The sequence below is a fragment of the Pristis pectinata genome, chromosome 6 (genome assembly GCF_009764475.1).
Source record: "Pristis pectinata isolate sPriPec2 chromosome 6, sPriPec2.1.pri, whole genome shotgun sequence".
NCBI classification, from domain to species: domain Eukaryota; kingdom Metazoa; phylum Chordata; class Chondrichthyes; order Rhinopristiformes; family Pristidae; genus Pristis; species Pristis pectinata.
The window spans coordinates 38805469-38818182 of record NC_067410.1 but is presented as its reverse complement, the minus strand read 5'-3'; the positions used below and the strand labels follow the sequence as shown (position 1 = coordinate 38818182).

At 41.2% G+C, this 12714-nt stretch overlaps 1 protein-coding gene across 2 annotated transcripts in view; it reads left to right on the top strand.

Annotated features, from left to right (window-relative positions):
- The first annotated feature begins 571 nt into the window (after nt 1-571).
- The window catches only part of LOC127571688 (contactin-4-like), a 1728143-nt gene continuing 1716000 nt past the window's right edge, over nt 572-12714 (top strand). Inside the window, exon 1 of one of the 2 annotated variants that reach the window (XM_052018293.1) lies at nt 572-720. The gene's annotated coding sequence lies outside the window, so the exon portion shown is untranslated. The remainder of the gene's footprint in view (nt 721-12714) is intronic. The other variant, XM_052018296.1, reaches the window with a different exon arrangement.

The following is a 12714-nucleotide window of genomic DNA, read 5'->3' as shown; positions in this document are numbered from 1 at the left end:
GCGCTGTGAAGAGGGTCATAGCCGCAGGCACCAGCGCCTTTTCACAGGGTGAGTTAGAGTGGCAGGAGGCGTTGGGCAGCCTCTCGCTCTCCAAAACTGGACGGAGTTCTTCATTTACGCACTTTGTCAATTCGAACCACTCTAGCCGCAGAGACTGTCTGAGCGAAGGTGAGAGCGGGGATTGAACCCGCGTCTCCCTGCACTCACCTGCAGCATTCACTCACTCTCTCTCTCTCTCTCTCTCTCTCTCACACACACACACACACACACACACTTGGCTTTGCAAAGCCATCTCTCCTTCTGCTGAAGAGCCAGGTCGCCTCCTCGGACCCTGCTCCCTGCTCCCCCCGGGGCGCTGCGCCGCCCGGTCAGACTGCGGTCTCATTTAAGGACACGTTGTCTGGAGATGTGTGTGTGTGTGTGTGTGTGTGTGAGAGAGAGAGAGAGAGAGAGAGAGAAAGAGAGAGCGCCCCAGTCTTTGATGTGATGGTTGGTGGGGGGGGGGGGGGGGGAGTGGGAGGCGAGCGACGTACCCACTGACGCACGGCGTAACGAGACCCAGCTGCTCCATTTGACAAGGTTTTTTTTCCCAAAGCCATAAAGTGGAGGTGGGCACTCAGTGCTGAGAGGGAGCATCGGTGCGCAACCTGCGGTGCTGTGTGTGGACGCAGCGCCGTGAGCCCCCGAAACATCCCGGCGCAGCGAGCTGGAGCCCAGCGGGTAAGGCACTCAGCTCAGTGCACCAGCTTACTGATAACGACTGCCGTTATCTATTGCACTTTATTTATTTATTTAGATTTCGGGCGAGTTGTTCAAAGGGACGGCCGTGACTCGACACGGAAAGTAACCTTGGGGGTCGGGGTGGTATGTGAGGACTTGGCCAGTCTCCGTTGGATCGGGGACCCTGTCCTGTCACTCACCGAGAGGAGGTCGCGCTTGTACCGCTCCGGAACCTCAACTCAACCGCTAGTGCTGTGCGGAGCTGCTCGAACCTTGACTTGATGCATTGGGTGGGTGGGGGGTGGAGGGGAGGGGAGGGGGGTGCCTGCTTTTCCGAGGTCTCTGGTGTTTATAAAGTTTCGTAAGCAGTGCCTTTGAAATGGGCTGACGTGAAGGGAACGATTTTGTGCTGGCTTGCTCATACCTAACGAGCAGTCCCTGCTTGACTCGCCAAAATATGCTTTCTCTTCTTGAACACTGTGGACGTGGGTCTCAGATTATTATTTTTTTTCTTTCTGAGGGGGGTGCATTTGGCTTAAAATCATACCTGTGCGCACAAACAAATACAGCCCCGATTCCGATTCTACATGTCAGGGGGCCATCGATTCGTGTGAGCCTGGTTTCGTTGTGTCTGACTCGGTATTAGAAACTGTTCAGAAGTGACACGAGATTCTGTTCTGAGATGTTCCCATTTAATGATGCCACTAACATTGCCTCCTTGTTTGGTCATTTTTTTTTTGTTTTTGCGCTCGATAAGTAACGTTCACAAGTCTGGAAGTTTGAGTTCCTGGGGCCGCAGTGGCATTTGTGGACACGACAAAATGATTTGAAACATTACAATTCTCATTCCTCCGGGGCACACATTGTAAATCAGACGTGCGCACATTCTAATTGTGTTCTGTAATGCTCAATTTAGTGCCGTAACAGATCTTTGAAAAATCCCGAGGCATAGCGGCGGGTGCTTGTTGTGCTTGTGTACTGAGGCGAGGATCGTTTAGAAATAAGAATATCTTATACTTGAGCTTCTTTTCAAGGGTCTATGGAGGTTCGGGGTTCTACTTTCTGTTGCAGGGACTGTCGTGGTCAGTATTTCTTCTTTCTCGGCCTCGTAGTTAGTTAGGCATAAATAGTGAGCCAGTCTGATCGCTATCACAGAATGGTACATTTATTTATTGGATCGCTTTCCACCCTTGCGTGTTAATTTCTGTAACCTCGAATAGTCAAGGATGCAGTGCCTGTGTATCTCTCTCCACTTCGTGCTCCCTGTCCACCGCTGGGGAAAGCATGATTGTCATTTGCCTTCCAATTCTACCCGAGGAAAATATCCAAACTCCACCCACTGCCTGCCATCGTCACTGCAGACCCACCTTCTTTCTTAGCCTCTAATGATGTAACTGTGAATACACAATAATACATTACTGAGGTCGTGTCCCACGGAAGGCCGGGTTCGGGATCTGTAGAATGTTTTCCAAAGTAGCATAACCTTTCAATTCATTCTTGTCAGTTTTCAGCGTGGCCACTAGATGAGGTACTCCACAGCAATCAGGAAGTTATTTTTGGGGGGGGGGGGGGATCAAAGAACAACTTGCAATAATATTGCACTTTGAATATCCATGAACTTCGTGGCTTATTGAAGAGTAGTCAAGCAAAAAATGGACATCACGGCAGATAGGGAAGAGCAAACAAAAAGCATGCACGGGGTGTTGAAGGAAAATAATATCGAAAAACATGGAGCATTGGGCCCAAATGGCTGGTGCCAATGGCAAGGTGAGGAGTCCAAAGTCGGAATGAGGTAGGGGGCAGTGTTGGAGGAGGTTACAGCAGAACAAAAGGAAAGGGCATGATGAATCTTGCAAGCAACGTTGCAAAGTGGAGGCTTTTGGATTAAGAACCAGTGCATGTGACCAAGAGCAGAATGGCAGCTGCACAGGGCTTGGTGTGGTTTTGGAGTTTGACTGAGCATGAAGAATGGGAAAGCTGCCAGGAAGGTTTTCAAACAGTTCCATATGGAAGTGATAAAGGCAAAAGTGAGCATCCACAGCAGATGATGAGGCAGAAGTGGATGCAAGTGAAATTTTGCAGCATTTGTTATAGAGAGAAAATGGATTTAGAAACTTAGTTCAGAACTGAATAAAACAGTAAAGCTGCACATAGACTAGTTCAACCTGAAACAGTGTCTATGGAGAGGATTGTAAACAGTTGCAAGGATTTGGAGGTTGTAGGAGTGAAAGTGATGGTTTTTGATCTTCCCATTGGTTAAATGGAGAAAACTGATATTCTTCTAAGATGAGATGTCAGGTAAGGCATTGGAAAGACTGGGTTGAAAACTTGCCTGGGGATATTTTTTATGCTTGTGCATGTGGGTTTTGTTCAAAATACTACTCATTCGGATGTAGAATGGTCAGTATATTCCACAAAACGCCATAATTTCAGCAGCCTTTCTTTAACTCTTCATAGCTGTGAAAATACATATTCAATGGGAAAAAAAAACAAACTGCTGGGGGAACTCAGCGGGTCAAGCAGCAACTGTGGAGGGAAAGGAGTCATTGACATTTCAGGTTGAGACCCTGTATCGGTCTTGTATTTCCATATTCAATGAAAATATCAACTTCAGCACTTCAATCAGAATGTTTGCTCGTACAAGGACACAGAATAAAAATACAAGATGAAAGTGAATTTGCACAGACATTGGTTCAGCAATAACTAAAGTAAATCCAGGCACCATGTTGTAAAAGACAGAATGGAGACATGGAAAGGGGATATTGAATGAAAAGGTCGCTCTGAAGATTAAAAGGAATTGAAGAGAGATTTTCAAGTCGGAGTTAATTGTTATCCTGTTTGATAAATCAGTAATAAATCAGGACATAGGTTCAAGATAATCATGAGGGAAAAATGAGGAGCAGATACCAGAAGGCTTTTTGCTGTTGTGGATATTGCTGACAATTATTGTCCACTCCCAATTCCTTGTGAAATTTTTCTGCACCCACTCTAACTTCATCACATCCTTCTGAGACCGTAGCGAGCAGAACTACACGCAATATTTCAGGTGCAGCTTCACCATCATCTTATACTAAGGAGACTGTCAAGAGTAAACCGCATTGGTGGAGTTGCATACAAGATAGGCCCAGTGAAGGTGGCAGATTTTCTCCTGAGGGGTATTAGTGAATAAGATATTTTTTACAACTATTCAGTAGTTCCATGTTCACTGTTACAGAGACTGTCTTTAATTCTTGGTTCATTTCATTCCAAATTTAACTTCTACTGCTCTCGTGGTGGGATTCCAAGCCGTGACTGTGGATCAGTGGTCTAGAATTATGGCTACTCGTCCAGTCATGTAATCACAATGCCACCACACAATGATTTCCTACAGATGGTTATTCTTCATTCATTGCCATAATACATGATGTGAATAGAACTGGTTTAGGATTTAAAAGGCATGGATGGAAGAGAGAAAGAAAGTGGAAATGGGATTTATTGCTCTGGTTGTATAGGCTCAGAGGACTAATTGGGTTCTTTCAGGGCTGTGGTTTCTTTGATGTCAGGTCTAAATTTATCTAAAAATGTTGGCTTAAAACATTTTAAAGTTGATTCACACTTAATATTTTCACTGCAGAATGCTTTCTTGACAATGCACACATTTTAATAGGAGCACTGAAGGCACTGTGTGGTCCTGAATTTCAATATACCTCACAAAAATAAGATTTAGGGAATCAAGGAAAATGGTACTTGTGGGGATTAGTTAGCCCTTGGCGATATGGTTTCAGACCTGAGAGGGGGTAAAGGGCCTGCCAAAGTTAAATCCAGAAGGAAGAGAATTTAGGGCCAAACTGTAATGATTAAATGAGTCACCTGCTTCATGATGGCAAGTTGACTATGGCCTGTCCTCACTTCTGGAATGTGACCTTTCCTTCACTGTTCCTGGCTTGATGGGGAGCAATGGCTCTTGGGCAGAACAGTATTGGAAATTGACCACACTCCATTAAAATATCACTGCTCTCATTTCATTTCTCCCAACTCGGAAAGGAGTTGGCAACTGTCTTGGTTGGCCAAAATTAACCATTCCAGTCAGTTAATTTCACTTTAATTACTTTATATTCATTACAAGTCATTTATGCAGTCAAAACACTTGCCAACCTTGTTGCCGCTCCTAATTAATCAACACAACCAACTCCACTCATGGTCGCACTTTATTATTGCATCAGCCTGACCCAACCAGTCAATCACACAGCCAACAGTGTAACAGCCTCACTTAAGTCAGTCAAGTGTCAACCAATACAACAAGCAGTGTAATAAGCCTATCAGTTAACCTCTCACCAGTTGGATGCTCAGTCCTATTGAGTTAATGAAAAGAAACATATTGCCAATCCCAGTCACAGAGAAATAAACCATCATCCACGATATTTCTGTTTCAATCAAATATCGTAGATACCATTGCTAGTCTTATTATAATGCTAAAATGAAGTTAAACTATTGGAGCTTCTTTTAAATAATGGATTTGAATTCCTCATGCAAAATAGTTGTTTTAACAATGGGAATTGTCTTTTCTGTCACAGTTGATTGCTGTCCATTTTGAGAAGCAAATGAAATGATTAAGGTAGTAAATAAAGGGGGAGTGTGTTTCTGCGAAGTTACACTGGTGTTGCAATTGTTCCTAACCCTGCCAAATCAATGTAAGAGATACTTTTTGCTTGAAGTTCCATCGTATCCAGAACAAATTGATCTTTCTCTCTTTTGCACTGGTTCAAATAAATATTGTCTGGAATTGTGGTGGCTGAAAGTTGGAAGTTCTGAAGGGAACTGCTAATTCTCGGTCATTGCAGTGACCCAGTAAAGAGAAGGTCTTGCTCCACTATTCATCTGATCCTATGATCCAGGGAGGGCTGCTATATGAACAATGACTCTGACCAACAGATGTATTGAAAAATTGTTAAAGTCTTCGACAACTGGAAAGGCTGTCAAGATGCCTTGATGACAGGGCATCAGGATACATTGTCCAAGGCCCAACCCGTTCATGGGTTGGCTATCAAGTGCAGGGTGTCAGCTTATTCTAGTCTCAGTCGCTAGAATAGAAGCAGATACTTTGGCTCACGATGTCCATGTAGACCGTCAAGTGTAGGATTAGTGTAAATGGGTGCTTGATGGCATTGACTCAGTGGGCCATGGGGCCTGTTCCATGCAGGTATGACTCCAATCAATACTAATCCCATTAATAAAAAATTCCATTTACCAACATTTTGTCCATTGAATTTGATGTCTTGGCGATTCTTGTGCTTGTAAAGATATTTCTTAATTGTTTTGAGACACCACACAGTAAAAGAACATGCAACTGTGCGAGCGTGGTGAGTATGCGTTGGGTCCAGATGATCCATCCTCGTGTCCAATTTGCTGGGTCCTCCCACAAACTGATCAACCTCCAATGCAGATTAGATTAATACAGAGTTTCCTGCTAATTGCAGCTATTTGTGGGTCTTCAAGGTGGCTTTTAAAATGAAGGTTTCCTTTCAGATACCAAAAGCAATTAAAAAAGATATATTGTGCAATATTTTAACTGAAAATGACTACAGCAACGAAACTAATAAATATTCCCATATAATTTGTCATTTTCAATTATTGAAAATCATCTTGTAATGCAGGTGATGGATTGACATGATTAAAATTTGTTTATTTGGTCTATGTATCATTTGCATGATAATGCTACAACAGATTACTACACTTCATGTGCGTCAGGAACTATTTTCATGCAAGAAAAAAGAGAATTTGTAAAAATGTACCTGACTGCACAGGTTAATGTAAGATTTTTCATTTGCTACACAAGTGAGTTTGAGTAGAAACTTAAATATAAGATTCAGTTTAGAAAACTAACACACATTTGAGCACAATTTGCAGCTGGAGTCCTGATTGCATAATAGACAGTGTGTCCAAGTACACTGTTTAACAGGCTTCCAGGAAGAGTATTAGTATTAAATATTCTGTTGAAGTTTCAGAGAGTCTGATTATTTTACAATGCATTTGCACTAACTGCAGATATGTCTGTTTGAAATATGAGGCTGTGTAACATTTTCCTATCTTTTTACAAATGCATTTCTTGGCCAAAGGAACTCCAGTCTAAGATGTTTAAATGATGCCTGCTTACTTGAAGGCTGAGTGGGTTTATCGAGCAAGCGGTTCAGTCATAAGGTTAAAAACAGCCAAAGTTCAGTCTGGAGGCATAGAGCCGTAGAGTTATACAGCATGGAAACAAGCCCTTCAGCCCAGGTCACCGATGCTGACCAATGTGTCTTCCTGAGTTAATCCCGTTTGATTGCATTTGGCCCATATCCCTTCAAACCTTTTCTATCCATGAACCAGTACAAATGTCTTTAAAACATAATTGTATCTGCCTCTCCCACTTCCTCTGGCAGCGCATTCCATATACCCTCCACTCTCTGTGTGGAAAAACTCACCCTTGGGTCCTCTTTAAATCTTTCATCTCTCACCTTAAACCTATGCCTTCTAATTTTAGACTCTCCTACCCTGGGAAAATGACTGTGACCATTCATCTTATCTCACACCTCATGATTTTATAAACCTCCATAAGGTCATATACCTCAGCCTCCTTTGTTCCAGGGAAAACAGTCCCAGCCCATCTATTCTCTCCTTGGAACTTAAACCCTTCAGTCCTGGCAACATCCCGGTGAAACTTTTCTGCACCCTCTCCAGCTTAATCACATCCTTCCTATAATGTGGCAACCAGAACTATACACAATATTTTAGGTGTTGTCTCACAAGCGTACAGCTGTGTAATGATGCCTCAACTTTTGTACTAAATGCCTTGTCCGATGAAGGCAAATATGCCAAATGCCACCTTCATCACCTTGTCTACCTGTATTGCCACTTTCGGGGAGCTATGTGCTTGTACTCCAAGGTCTCTCTGTTCAACAATTTACCAGGGCCCTGCCTTTCACTGTCTATATCCTGGCCTGGTTTAACTTCTCAAAATACGTCAACTTTGTGTTTGTCTGAGTTAAATTCTGTGTGTTCCTTGACGGTGTTGCAAGTGGTTTCAATGCCTTTCAGTTTGGATAGGGACATCATCTGGAATCCAGCTTTATAGTCACTCCTCCTGGAAGTGTGGATGTTGGATGAAGACAGGATGAGGTTTGTTTGTGAAGGAATTTGCAATCAAACGGTGGACAGATGTGTACTTGTCAAGACTATGCAATTAGTGACAGACACTTCATTGAAATACTCGGGAATGTCCAATACCTGTGGAACTGTAGAACTGTGGGAAGTCATTATATAAACTGGTAATAGAGGCAGTGTGCCGTTTAAGGGACAGGGTATATTTATATGAACAATTGGCTTATCATCTGACCAAGCAGAACACTTGAGGTGCATATTATCTGCTTGTCCTTTAATCCATGAAGGAATGATTGCCAGGCTAATTGTGGGCAGGTGTTATGCTTTGCAAGTTTACTGTCCAGACATTCAGGATGAAAATCAAAAATGCGGTACTTTTAGGCATCTTGCCCTAAAGTGATTTAATGAGGAGTTCAAGGTGTAACCTTAGTGATCAATTGAACATGGAAACATGCAGCTTTTACTTTGGATTCAGTCTATTGCATTTTCCTGTCAACTAGCTTTATTTGCACTGTTTTTGTTTTCATTGCCCTTGCATCGTACTCGATGATCACCAGATGTTTTTGGAATGTATCAAAGTAATACCACAAGGCAATAAACTGCCTTCATTTGATTTGTTGATGGTTTTAATCTCCTTAATAGAGTAGATGTTTATTTGAAACAGTACAGTGAAGGGCACTATCTGGCATTTGTTTCCACTGGTACTTTTTTTTTGCCTAGTCAATAAAGTGTTCCATCTGTACTGCATTTACTTAATAGAATTTCATTATTGCAAATTCTTGCTTGATCCATTCAGACAGCTTTGACTGTTTAAGGGCAATAGAAGGTTAAAAGAGAATTCTCCAATAATTTTCAAGAACAGGCCAGGAAAATTGGTCAACTTTCAAGGCACAGGGTTCAACATTTTTTTGTAATGAATGCTCATAGTTGAACAATGAATGAACAACATTCAGAGATCTGTAATAATGTTATGGGATGTCAGTGTAACACATGTCTCCTGTAACATTGGTTGTTAAGACTCATTTTTTTTTAAAAGCTGTCTACTTTAAGGATTGCTTCTTGTCACTAACTGCTCTCAATGTTGCTGAAACGCTGTTCAGTGTGAAAAGTTTCTGTGGAGAAAGCACCAGAAGAAATGTGATCCTGATGTTGCCTTTTATTTAATAAAGTGTCCTTGTTGCTAATTTGAATTACTGACTATTATCTTAGAAGCAGTAATGAGAAATGTAATGGGAATAGTTTTCTGATCTCCTGACCTTGTCTGCTATTTTCCATGATTGTGAGCTGATTAATGTTAAGTATAAAGGACAGACCACATGTACGTGACTTAGAGGATTGGCTCATTGCTCAGTGTATTTCTTTGCAATGCTGGATCTTAAGAATATCATCAAATTGTTTAAGGCAGCAAAGGAGGTGTTGATATTTCAAAAACCACATTGCTGGATGTGGTTCAAGGAATGCTGTTCAATTTTTTTGAAATATTTTTTTATGTAGCAGTACGGAGTTATTTGTCATATTGTATCATGGCAGGAACTATACCAATTCTCCTCCTTGTCCATGCCTTTACCAGAGATGAGTTATATTGTGACTCTAGGAATGCCATTGAGAAATCACGAGAATTCAAATAAACCAAATCCAAAGGGAGCTGCCCAGAGCTAGTGTGTAGAGGGACTTGCAGGTGCAAAGTTTACATTGACACTTAAATAGAAGGATTCTGTTGGATTATGGTATTTAGGCTGACATATTGCCTTCAGGCCAGAATTGAAGTGCATGTGTTTCCAATAACTGGACTGGTTAACTCACAAAAATAGAAATTTCCCAGAAAGAAAATACAAATATTGTGAGAGGTATCAGCAAAACCTTCAATTTGCTTTGATGAATTTATTTGATGTAAATGCCAAATAAAAATCTTGCATGTCTATCTTTGCTACCCTTGGAAAGGTCATCATCTCTTGGAGGTTTTTATTGTTTCTGAGGTTTATACTTTGCCTCCTTTCACTATAACTTTGGAACCCTAACCACTTAGTAATCTCTCAAGAATTCTGAAGCAAGGGTCTCGGTAGATTTTAAAATAAATATTAGTGTCCAGTCTCAGGAGCGACAATGGCTAACCACTCAGAACTCATACCTGAACCAGGCTTGATAAATTGTAATTGGTTCCTGTCATGGTCATCTGACACCATATAAAGAAATGAATGTTGAGCTGATGTCACGGGCAAATTCCGCCAATGTGGGTAACACACCAATGGGAAAGGGAACGTGAGGGAAAGTCATGATAAATTCAGGTGCAACTATTTTATAAATTTGCACTAAAACATTAAAACATTCTTCAGCAAATCGTTGATGTTAAATTATAACCTTTTGAAAATTGTAATTAAATTTAAAAGGATCAAATTGGCTTAATTGTGATGATACTGTTGGAAGGTCAGAAAGCTAATGGGGCCTAGATGAAAACTAAAATTAATGAGACTTCAGTCTGCAATATGTGGCTGCATATTGATTGGCTGCACATTGTGCAGCAGTAAAAACATTGCTGGGTTATTTTGTAGTAAGCAGAATCAGAAGATGGACTAAGAATGGTATGAAAGAGGTGATTGTTTTGAAAAATAAACAGTAATGCGTACCTTTCAGTAATTTGTGAAATTTTACAAGACTAAGTGTCGAAAAACTATTTAAACAAAGCATTAGTTATTAACAAAGATGCATTTGTTGTGCAAATTTATTTTTACCAAAACTTTTCTGAAGGTAATTAGATGAAGTCTTCAGATTCGTATTTAGATGAGTTTATTGTCATATAAACCAGGGTGCAATGAAATTCTTTGCTCATGTGAAGCTCACCAAGTAAACAGTATACCTTGGTAATAATAAATACAACAATAAATACAGCATCGAGCACAAAATAACAGAACGGTGCGAAGATTGTCATGCAGTCTGAAGTTGTGCAAAAAGAAATGTGAAAGTGACAATAATGGACCAAGAGAGGTAGAATTAAGAGAACATGGCAGCACCACTGAGAAGGGAGTGAGGAAGAGGTGATTGGTTCAGAAGTGTGACAGCAGTGGGGAAGAAGCTGTTCTTAAGTCTGGACGTCTGGGTTTTCAAGCTCCTGTGTCTTCTCCCAGAAGGTAGAAGAGAGAAAAGGGAATGGCCAGGGAGGCAGGAGTCCTTGCTGATACTATTGGCCTTCCTGAAGCAAAGCACCGTGAAGATGGACTGTATGGAAGGAAGTGGCAAGCCTGTGATGGACTGGGCATGAAAGGATGTGCTGAGAATAGATTAATTTAAAAGACAGGTTTTGTTGATATCCCTTTATAAAGAAACAAATTGCCAAATAGTATTGAAATAAAAACTGAAAATGTTGGATCCAATCAGCAAGGCAGTTAGCATAGGAGAAAAGGGAACCGTTGATATTTTGGGCCTGGGACCCTTCATGGGATGCTGCTCACCTGCTCAGAGTTTCCAGCACTTTTTGTTTTTATTTCAGATTTCCAACATCCACAGAGTTTGATCGCCAGATAGTATTGAGTCACTTTCATCACGATGGACAAATAATATCAATTGGATTTTGGTTTGGTGACAAATGAGCATAAAAGTGAATGCATCAAGGAGAATCAGAATCAGGTTTATTATCACTGACTTGTATGTCGTGAAATCTGTTGTTTTGTGGCAGCAGTACAGAGCAAAGACATAAAATTACTATAAATTAAAAAATAAATAGCGTAAAGGAAGAAATAACAAAGTAGTATTCATGGACCATTCAGAAATCTGATGGTGGAGCAGAAGAAACTGTTCCTAAATCGTTGAATGTGGATCTAAGAAGCCTAAGAAAAAGACATCTCTCATTGTTAAAGTAGGCCATTGTAAGTATTGAGACCGTAGTGAAATTTGGTATGGAAATGTTACAAGAATCTAGAAAAAGAAAACATCAAAATGCTTCGGTGATTTGACGAATGATGGTATGCAAATGTATCTGCAATATTGGAACTTTGTGCAACAGAAACAATATTATAGTCAGGGAAATTAAAACAACCCAGCTGCTAGATGTAATGAAGTGTGCAAAAGAGGTTTACTCAGATGTTGTTTGGATTAGTGAGCATTAACTACAAGGCGAAGTTGGACAAACTTGGATTGTTTCCTCTGGAATGTTGGAGGCAGATGGGTGACCTGATAGAAGTGTATAAAATTATGAGAGACAGAGAGGGGGTGGGTAGTCAGTCTTTTTCCCAGGTGGAAATGTCAATTACCAGAATACATAGATTTAAGGTGAGGGGTGGTGGGAAGGCGAAATGAGACTTGCGAGGTAACTGTTTACACAGAGAGTGGTAGGTGTCTGAAACATGCTGCTGGGAGTGATGGTGGAAGCAAATACGATGGTGACATTTCACATGCACTTAGACAGGCACATGAATAGGCAGGGAATGGAGGGATAGAGATCATGTGCAGGCAGACGGTATTAGTTTAATTTGGCGTCATAGCTGGCACAGGCACTGTGGGCCAAAAGGCCTGATCTTGTGCTATGTTGTGTTCCAAAGTCATACAGGTCCTCCCCAGATTACAGCAGGGGTCCATTCTTGTGAACCATTCGTAACCTGAACAGTTTGCAAGTCAGAAATGTGGCCATAAACCGAGTTCCCACCTGGCAGAAAATGCCTGCAGACCTGAGGCAGCTGGTAAATCCACACTGCTTGTTCATATGTACAGAAGTCAGGTGTACGTAATCTATGCAGGATCTGTTCAAGGATGGCAAAATAGCACTTGATAATTTAATATTTAGGACAAACAGGTTCAATTTTTTTATCAGTTTCAGTAAATATTGAAGTGGTACTTAAATCTGATTTTATTTGAAAAGAAATACGAAGCGATGAGTAATGTCCA